The following is a 10,055-nucleotide window of genomic DNA, read 5'->3' on the forward strand; positions in this document are numbered from 1 at the left end:
AGCACATCCACTTGTGGCTGATTAGACTTGCTTCTGAGTTCTTTCTTCTGTTCCATTAGTTTTACTCATCCTTAGGCCAGCATCACATTTGATTACTGTGCCTTTCTGATAAATTTGGAGATTAGGAAGTGTTAGTGTTTTAATGCAGACCCTTTTCAAGAATGTTTTGGCTACTCAGGACCCTTGGAAATTTCATATAAATTTATAATATAATCAGCCTTTCTACTTCTTCAGGAAAGGCTATCAAGTTTATACTTTTAAAAAAAAATAACTAACACAACAAAATGAACATGTCCTGATAGCCAGCAGCAGAACTTGGAATGTTCTTCTGTGTGTTATCGCATCTGAATGGATGGAGAGAGATGTTATTTCAATGATAGGCTTTTATTGCTAGCTTCTGTTTCTATTAAGGATAATGGAAACCTCATGTCTGGGCCTGTGAACAAAACTACTGTGACCTTTGATATGACCCACCTGTTGTGCCTTCACAATCTATGATGGTTGCCTCATGTGAGGTTGACCTGGAGAGTAACATGTTGGCAAGATGGAAAGTAACACTTGCAGGTTTAAGTCCCAGGAGCTGAGACTAATGTGGCCCAGGTCCTGTACAAAAGTGAAAAACAAACAAACAAACCAAAAAAACCCAACACCATATCTAACCAAATACTTTGAGAAAAGAAAGTATTAACAACTGATTGGCTCATAGCACTTTTCTCAGGGAGACTCATTCCTTGGTTGTGAGAGCACACTATGCTCCTGCATGGTAAGATATAAATGACTTGCTAAGTAAGATTGGGCAGGTTTTACAACTACAAAGGCTTGATAACCAGTGCCTGGATTTTACTCATTCTCTACTGCAGCTTTTATGGAAAACTAAAATTATTTATCATTTAGGACTAAACTTGGAAATTATTGATCATCCTTCAAAAGGAGATATAAGCAGTTTTATCATTTGCTTTTAGAGCATAGGTTAGACTTTTATGCTCTGGAGTTTTGTGTAAAGCAGTATGTCAGCTAACGAACGATATCATTTATGGGCTGGAGAGAAGGCTTGACAGTTAAGAGCAGTTGTTGCTCCTGCAAAAAACCTAGGTTTGGTTCCCAGCATCACATAGTGGCTCATGACTCTGTAACTCCACTTTCAGGGAATCCTACATCTGTTCTGATTTCTCTGGGCTTCTGCACAATCTGGTGCAATAATACAGTCAACACACACACACACACACACACACACACACACACACACACACACACACACACACCACACCCAAAACAGTACACATATTTAAAAAAGAATTGTATCAAGTATGAAAACATATTTAAAAATACCATTACTTTTGGGCACTTTTACTAGCTTACAAATCTTTTTCTTTCTTCCTTTATAAAAAGCATATCCATTCTTAGATCCTTTACTGATTTCATTGAGTCAATATCAGTGCTTCAAAATTAGAAAAAAGCAAAGCACATCTAAGATACCTTTGAACATATAGGCAACATTCCATCATCATGGAACTCTGTGTTATAAAAACATGAGCATGTTTCTGCTTGGGCTTAGGAAAAGATGGTTCCTCACTGAGCCTATTCAGCCTAAAGCTTCTGCAGAAACTTCACTCTCTCCGGTAATTGCGTCATCACTGTGCCTTGTCTGTAGCTTTGTGAAGGTTCTGCCTGTAGGATGAAAGGTCATGGTGGTATTAAAGCTCCAGGTTAAGCTTTACAGGTGAAGTTTTGCTAATTTCTCATGCTCTTGAAACTATTGCTGCCAGCACCAGTGGAGTCTTTTTTTTTTTTTTTAAAGGATGGTACACATGTCTCCCCTCCTTTCTTTTCCCCTCCCACCCCCTTGTCTTTTCTTTCCCTCCCCTCCTCTCTTCTTTCCCTCTCTGCTCCTTCATTCTTTCACTTCCTTTCCTCCTTTCGGTTTGAATTGCAGTAGACTGTTTCTTTAGATATCTTTCCCTTAATCTCTAGTCTCTTTTTGAGACAGGGTCTCATACTATGTAACTCTCTGAACTCTCTGTTGCCAGACTGGCCTCAAAGCATGGCACATCTGCATCAGTCTCCTGGGGCATAACCATGTTCAACTCCTATTTTTTTTGTAGAAATGAGAGTGTTACAATCCAGTGCTCCACCATACTGTGAGTGGACTGGCATAGAATTCTGTCTGATGTGAGTATTGATGTTTTATGTGAAGGTGCAACATTTAAAATGTTAAGGACTTCTGGGGCTAATCCATTTCCACTTGGAGATTTCTGATACTTCAAAGTCAAGAGAACAGCATTCTTTTAGCATTGAAGGAACCTTAGAGGCCATCCATTTCAAATTTATTATATAGACAGACCAGGATTCTAAAAGAAACACTAGTCCAGATTGACTGGAAAAGTGATCTCATGAGATTGTATCTTTGGAGCATTGTGAAAACCTAATGCAGTCTATAACTTTACTTCTTTGTGGGTCCCAAGACTCTTGTTTTTTAAAAATTATTCTTAGTAAAGGGCCAAGAACTCATCCTTTGAGAATTTTCTAGGTGTCTCTGTGAGAATTTTTGCATCACAAACCAATGTTATGCAAGCTGCAGATGTAAAGATGAGTGAGACAATATATTTAGTTAGACTCACTTGCTTCTGATATGTTGTCTTATTAGGTGTATGTAGTATCATGTTGAAAATATGATATGGCAGGATTATTTTAGATGACTGATTATTGGTCCTGACGTGATGAACTTTAAAGTTCACTGTGTGTCTCTTTGAACCTGCATGTGCTCTAATTTAATAGTGTACTACTATTATATACAGGTGGGCAAGCTGTGTAAAGGCAGGCAGGACAAAAACATGTGCTTGGCTCATACAGTGCTGGGGTCAGACATTATATTATATTGAATATAAACAAATGTGTAGGAAGAATTATATTTGTTTTTAAAGTGGCATTTGAAACAAATTTATTGTTACCAAATGGCAAATGTGGTTATTTTAGCATGTAGATAATTTCCTTGCAATATTCCTTATTACCTAGTATCTATCCAAAAATATACTGTAATATGATGAAATAAAGTTAGAGATGTTATTGATACACTTAAGACAGAATTTCATGTTTTCAACAAAAGCATATATATACCACTAGCATCAAAACTCCTTATTTTAAACATCTTTCCAGGTACAAAAAGCATAGCAAGTATTTGCTGCTGCAGAAAAAGGGGTGGCAAGGAGCAATCAATAGGTGGCTTTCAAATATGTTTTTTATCTTTGATTTCTTCAGAATTAAAATTTTAGAGTATGGTGTGTGTGTGTGTGTGTGTGTGTGTGTGTGTGTGTGTGTGTGTGTGTACACAAGAAGGCCAGAGGTCAAGGTTTGGTGTCTTCTTCTATTGCTCTACACTTTATTTTTGAGACAGGATCTCTTTCTGGCCACCAAGCCTGTGGTTTACTTGTTTCCCCCTGCTGTAACACCTCTATCCAGTGCAGGGGTCACAGTGTCTGCTGCTGTTCCTGGGCTTCTACAAGGGTATTGGGCCTGAACCCAGGTCTTCATGTTCACACATAGCTCTTTCCTCACTGAGCAATAGTCTCAGCTATAAAGTATGAGTTTTAAAAGCTTAAGATGCAAGCTTTATAAGGGTTAATCCTCTTCATAGAACCTTCTATTAATTCTCCATCATACCTAATTTTATGAAATAAACAGTTTTTAGCCATGAGTCATCTGCTATCTTACTCACCCTCACAGACTAAATTATCCACAAAATATTAAAGATATGTTCACTTATGTTTAAATATTATGTTTCTATCACAAGCTTGTGGTATTATATACTCTTGATTTATGTTGAACATTTTTGTGATTTTTTTCCTGAATGAATATAATCAGTATGCTAAGTATTATGTTTTAAACAGATGCCAATCTGTAATTTTGTGTCTAAGTATTTTTTGATGATACAGGGCATCAATATTAAATGAAAATTTAATTCAGTGATTTCATTTTCTTGAAAATATTTCTATCAGATATTCATATTCTACTTGTATTATGCTGAACATGATGTCACATGCTTTTCTCTTCCCAGCAATCACCAAACATCCAAAAGTTTAATTTAAATTGATGTGTTCCTCCATGGAATGCATAGAATACCTCACCTGTGAAGGATGATTAAGTTTCATAAGTCATAGGATCTTTGCAGTTCACACCCCAGTGTCTGGATCTCTGTAGTTCACACCATAGTTTTGAGTGCCCAGTGTCTGGAGCTCTGGTATGTTGTGCTTCAGAAGATGCTTGGACTATTGTAAATTGTCATTGTATCAGTGAGACCAGAAACCCACATTGCCACTACATTTTATCTTGTGTTTATATAAATATTATATCTAGGTCTGCTATATATGTTTGAGCATGGGGATCAAATTCTAGAGCTTCAGGTATGGTAGGCAACTGTTTCTACTCTGTTCCCTATTTCTTCTTTCTCTAGAGCATTTGTAGGAAAATGTTTGGAAATATCAAAGGATTTGATTGATTCTGAAGCTGTTAACTAGAAGTCATTGAAACATCAGTGTGCTTAAATAATACAGTATTATTGAGTGTTCTGGTGCTATGATAAGATATCAGAAAATCAACTCAGGGAGAAACAATAGACTTTGGCTCATATTTTTACAGATCTGGGGTGGCGAGGCAGAGCATCATTATAGGAAATGTGAATAGAGCAAAGCTGCTCACCTCTCAGTGGCCAGGAAGCAGAAAAATCTCTAGGTCTGTTTTTTTTTTTTTTCTGGCAGTATTAGGGAGCAAACTGAGGGTGTCATGCATATGCAGCAAGTACTCTACCACTGAGCTACAGCCCCACCCTTCTCAGTCTATTTTCATGGAATAGTTTTCTCCAGTTTCTTAGGAATGTGCTACTTAAACAAGATTTTATAGTAACATATTCTAAGTAGGATTAAGTAGTTTAATTTGGTTAATTAGTTTAATTGATTTGGTTAAGTTAGATTACTATTGGATATACATGTATATTGGTCAGCAGGATTGAGAATGTATTATATAAAGACATGAACATGGGAAGGGGCCTTGAAGGGGAGGAAAACATGACCAGGGTAGGAAGGAGGTGAGAAAGTGTGGGGACTGAGAGCAGTCAGAATGTATTATGTACATGTATGAAACTGTCAAAAAACAAATTGATAAAAATATTATTATAGAACTATAGCGAAGTCCTATGATTTTAGAGCATTGGATGTAGAGCCCAGGGCAGATAACTGTAAAGTTGAATGGTTGTGATCCAGCTAGTTATGTCTCCCTCCTCCTTCTCTCTTCTGTCCTTCCTTCCTTCCTTCCTTCTTTCCTTCCTTCCTTCCTTCCTTCCTTCCTTCCTTCCTTCCTTCCTTCCGTCTTCCCTCATTTCTCTTCCTTCCCCTCCTCAACTTCCTCCCCTTCTTTTTTTCTTTCTTTTATGAGAAGCTCTCCCTTCGTAACCAGGCTGACTTCGAACTGAGAATCCTCTTGCATCTAGCTCCTTAGTGTTCAGAATGAAGACACACATCTCCCTGTCTCATTTCTAGAGTTAAGAGTAAATAAAACAGTGTTAAGAGAATGCTGTTTAGAGATCTATCCCAAGACCAGTGACTTAAAATGTTATGTATTTAACATTTTAAGTAAACTTTTTATTTTATAATTAAAATTTTTTATATAAAACATTTTGATCATATTCTTTTTCCTCCTCCAACTCCCCCCAGCAGCCCCCTACCTCTCTACCAGCCCAACTTCATGTTCTTTCTCTCTCTCTCTAAAAATAAAACCCCAACCAAAACAAAAGAAAAACTAACTAAAAAACCACAATAAGACTAAAAAACAACAAAACAAAAGTAAACACAAAAAATGGAGTCCATTTTGTGTTGGCTATTTACCATTGGGCATGGGTCCTGCCCTGGAGTGTGGTTGATTATACCCAGAGACACTTCATTGAACAAAATGGATATCTCCTTTTCTTAGCAGGTATCAATGACAAACAGCTTCTTGGTTAGGGATGGGTCATTGTGTCCACTTTCCCTTCTCACTGCTGGGATCTTGTCTAGTTGGAGCCTGTGTAGATGCTATGCATGCTGTTAGAATCTCTATGAATTCATATGTGTGCATCAGCCCTGTTGTGTCTACAAGACTCTTTTTCCTTGGAGTTATCCACCACTTCTGGCTCTTACAATCTTTCCACCTTCTCTTCCACAAAGATCCCAGAGCCTTGAGGGTTTGACACAGACTTCCTGTTTGGGGCGGTGTGCTCCAGTGTCTCTTAGTGTCTGCACATGGTCTAATTGTGGATCTTTTGGCTAAATTGCTGTTTAAGGTAAGAAGAAGCTTCTCTGATAAAGGTTGAGCAATGCTCTAATCTGAGTCCCAGTCTGGTGTCTAAAATTCTTAAAGTTTGAATTAAAATGTAATTATATAATTTCTCCTCTTCCTTTCCTCTTTCCAACTCTTTCATGTCCTCTCCCTCCAATCTCTCCTATGTCTTCTTCATCTAACCTTTATGTGATCCCCCTTACTCCTTCTCAAATTCCTGGCCTCTCTTCTTTGATTACTTTTGTTACACACACACACACACACACACACACACACATAAAGAGAGAGAGACAGAGACAGACAGACTGAGAGAGAGAGAGAGAGAGAGAGAGAGAGAGAGAGAGAGAGATACAACCTGCTGAGTTCATTTAGTGTTGCTTTTAAGTACATGATTTCAGGGCTGACCTCTGTGTATTGGATAACCAATTAGGGGCTCATCGCTGGGGAAGACTAATTTTCCCTCTCTCAGCAGTAATTAATTGTCTGTGATTCTTTGTCTAGGGGTGGAGCCCCATGAGATTTTCCCCTTTCATGTTAGCCTGAATATACAGATACATCTCCTTTTTTTCAATGGAAAAGAAGCCTATTTTAGCCCTTCAGGTGGTAACGAATGGCTAAGTATCACAATGAAACCCATTCTTATGTACATTTGATATATAATAATAATAAAAAATCCTAAAATAAGAATGGCTAATATACAAAATTGTCAAAGAAAGGAAACTAGGAATAATTTTGAGTTATATCAAAAGGAGATTTTTGTTAGTTGAGTTTTTATAGTTCCCTTCCTATTTAAGACAGACAATAAAACTTTGATGTTTTACTTAAGTAGGTAGAATTACGTTAGGGGCTTTTGTGTTGTGACCCAAAAATCAAAAGAAATTATGGATGTTATGAGGAATAATAATAAAAACAATGTATAGCAGAATCCTGTCCTTAAGCAAGAACAAACAACAAAAACCAGACTGGAAAGTCAGGTTTTGTTGCATCTTCAGAAGGAAATGGAATCAGAGCAAATCTAGAAGTCAGTAGAGGATGAGTTACTTCCATCACATGGCCTCCAACTTCATACCATTTTTTAAAAAGTACTACACAGATTCCAATGTGTATTGTGCTGTGCTGTGTATGTGTGTCCATCCTCTGAAGCATGACTGACTAGTGACTGCACTTCTAAAGAAAACTGACCCTTCCTACTCTAGAAGCCATCAACTTCCCATGAATCCTTCTCCTTTCCATGCTGGAGTGTTGACTGGCTTGATCTTGTGAAGGTCTTGTATAGATCCTACATTTTCTGTGAGTTCATAAGTGCATCAGCCCTGTCATGTGTGGGAGACTGTTTGATCCCAGTCCTCCCTGAACCACTGGATCTCACAATCTTTCTGCCTCCTCTTCTGTGATGTTCCCTGAGCCTTGTGAGGAAAATGCTTGGTATAGATATCCCACTGAGTGCTCCACAGACAGTTACTCTTTGTGCTTTGATCAACTCCAAGTTTCTGTCTTAACTGTTACCTACTGCTCAAAGCTTCTCAGAAGATTTTTAGTGTTTTTATTTTTCATTAGTCTCAGCAGCTTTTGCTAGCACTTGGTGTCACTCCCACCCCTTATAGTCTATGCCTGCTTGTCTCCCCAGTTTGTGGCACTAGTGCTTTGGTGTGGCTTACATTGAAGCTCTGTAAGTCAGGCTATCTGTGTTGTGATCTGGTGGTCTCTGCTTTTTTTTCTCTACCCCAGATAGTGTCTGAAGATAATTAGATCACAGACAAGATGGTCTGCCTGTGTGTTTCTTCCTTATCGAGCTTCATTTTACCTGGAATTTCCTTGGTGCAGAACCAGGATATTTCTTCATGGGACCATTCCTTACTAGTTCTGTTGCTTTCCATGCCCCTAATGCATACCACTTTCATCAAAGGGTCATTTGTTTTATTTTCTTTTTTGAGAGAAATGTATTCTTACCTTGAGTATGAAGTCGGTATCAGAAGGTATTATTTAAACCTTATTCTGGTTTGAATGCATTTGGAAGATGTCTTTTATTTTTGCATTGATCTTATAGTTTCTTTTTTAAGTCATTTCTCATTTTCATTCTTTTGGTTGCCTTTAAGAGGAGAGAGTAGAGAAATGATTTTATTTCATCTGTGTTGGTCAATTTTCTGTCATTTAAGTGAAATTATAAAGATGGAAGCTGGCTTTGGTTCAGTTTGGAAGTTCTAGTCTGTGATCTGGACCCCATGGCTGTGGTGGTAACTCACATGGCAGGAGTATGTGGTGGAGCAAGAGAGAAGTGGCTGGAGTTCTCAGAGATGCCTCAGTGACCCAATAGCACCACCCAAACTCGAGTGCCATATTTACCTAGTATTCTTGTCACTGTAAAAAGATTCATAAGCCAGGCATGGTGGTGCACACTTTTAGTCCCAGCAAGAGGCAGGCAGATCTTTGTGAGTTTGAGAACAGCCTAGTCTACAGAATGAGCTCCCGGGCAGCCAGGACTCTGTCTCAAAACAAAACAACAACAAAGTATTTATAAATGTATTAGCTCACTTTCCAGGTCAAACATTTCCTAGACTTTATTGCCTATAATATATTAAACCTTGTTCAATGGACTGTAAGTAACTATTATCACTCTGAATCTTTAAGAATATAATATGTTTTCAATACTGTGTTATTTAAAGATTAGCCATTTGCGATTCAGATTAAGTTGATGCCTATGTCATACTGTAGTAATTAGAATCCATATCTTTCTTACTTCGATGGTGTAATTTTTCTGCCATAATGTCTCTCTTTGTATAATTAAAACTTTTGAACAAATGATACATGATGCCGTCTATTATAATTAGATCTTCTTTTGTCATGTTTTGGCTCATTTAAATTTAACAAATGTATCTGTCACTCATCTACTCACACATATAAGTTATAATGTGTTAAAGGTCATGAGTTGACTTTAATGACCATATCTTGTCATGAAGAATCATGTACTGCATTAGTATAATTTCTTCACCTGGGTTATCTGTGATAGGGACCAGAGTAGATGCTTGGTCAGTATCATCAACCAGATTGATGCCTGAGAATGAACAAGAGGATGTTTCTAAGATGAATTGGCAATGTATCATGTAAATGTATATTGATTTAATCTACCTTTTAGTATAAAGATTTATTTATTTTATATGTATTTTTGCTTGCATTCATGTATGTTACGATATTCTTTTTGCCAAAAGCCGCCTGAGTGCCATCGCCACGTTCGAGCTTTAGGCCAGCCGCCCGCACGAGTTAGGCCCAAATGAATACACAGAGAGACTTGTATTAGTTACAAAGCTGCTTGGCCAATGACTAGGATTCTCATTTGTTAGCTCAGTCTCAATTACCATATATCTATATATTTTATGGGACTTATCTTCACCTTATTGGCATCCCTCCTTGTTGGTGAATCACATCGTGCCGCTGGAGCAGGAGCCGAGGGGAAAAGAGAGTGACACTTCCTTTTTCCTCTTCTTAAATATGAGTCTCCTTGCTATGTCACTTCCTCTCTGGAACACCACTTCTCTACTACATTTCCCAGAATCCTCTTTGACTCCTAGTCCAGCCTAACCTGTTGTCTCATTGGCCAAGCAAGTACTTTATTTATAAACATACACAGAAGTATTTCCCCCATCACATGTATGTGTACTACATGTGTTCCTTGTGTCTGTGGAAGCCAGAAGAGGGTATTAGATCCTCTAGAACTAGACTTACAGATGGTTGTGGACTGCCATGTAGATGCTGGT

General features: G+C 37.9%; 1 long non-coding RNA gene across 2 annotated transcripts; it reads right to left on the minus strand.

Moving 5' to 3' along the window:
• Window positions 1-775: 775 nt before the first annotated feature.
• Window positions 776-9,747, minus strand: LOC107977781. 2 transcript variants are annotated; one of them, XR_003484313.2, is made up of 3 exons: window positions 9,692-9,747; window positions 8,254-8,392; window positions 776-1,668 (listed from the first exon to the last, which is right to left on the minus strand). It is a non-coding gene; the product is annotated as an uncharacterized LOC107977781 (long non-coding RNA). The 2 variants fall into 2 exon arrangements; XR_003484312.2 differs by lacking the exon at window positions 9,692-9,747 and adding an exon at window positions 8,647-8,786.
• Between the last annotated feature and the right edge of the window lie 308 nt (window positions 9,748-10,055).

This window comes from Cricetulus griseus, chromosome 3 (genome assembly GCF_003668045.3).
Source record: "Cricetulus griseus strain 17A/GY chromosome 3, alternate assembly CriGri-PICRH-1.0, whole genome shotgun sequence".
NCBI classification, from domain to species: Eukaryota; Metazoa; Chordata; class Mammalia; order Rodentia; family Cricetidae; genus Cricetulus; species Cricetulus griseus.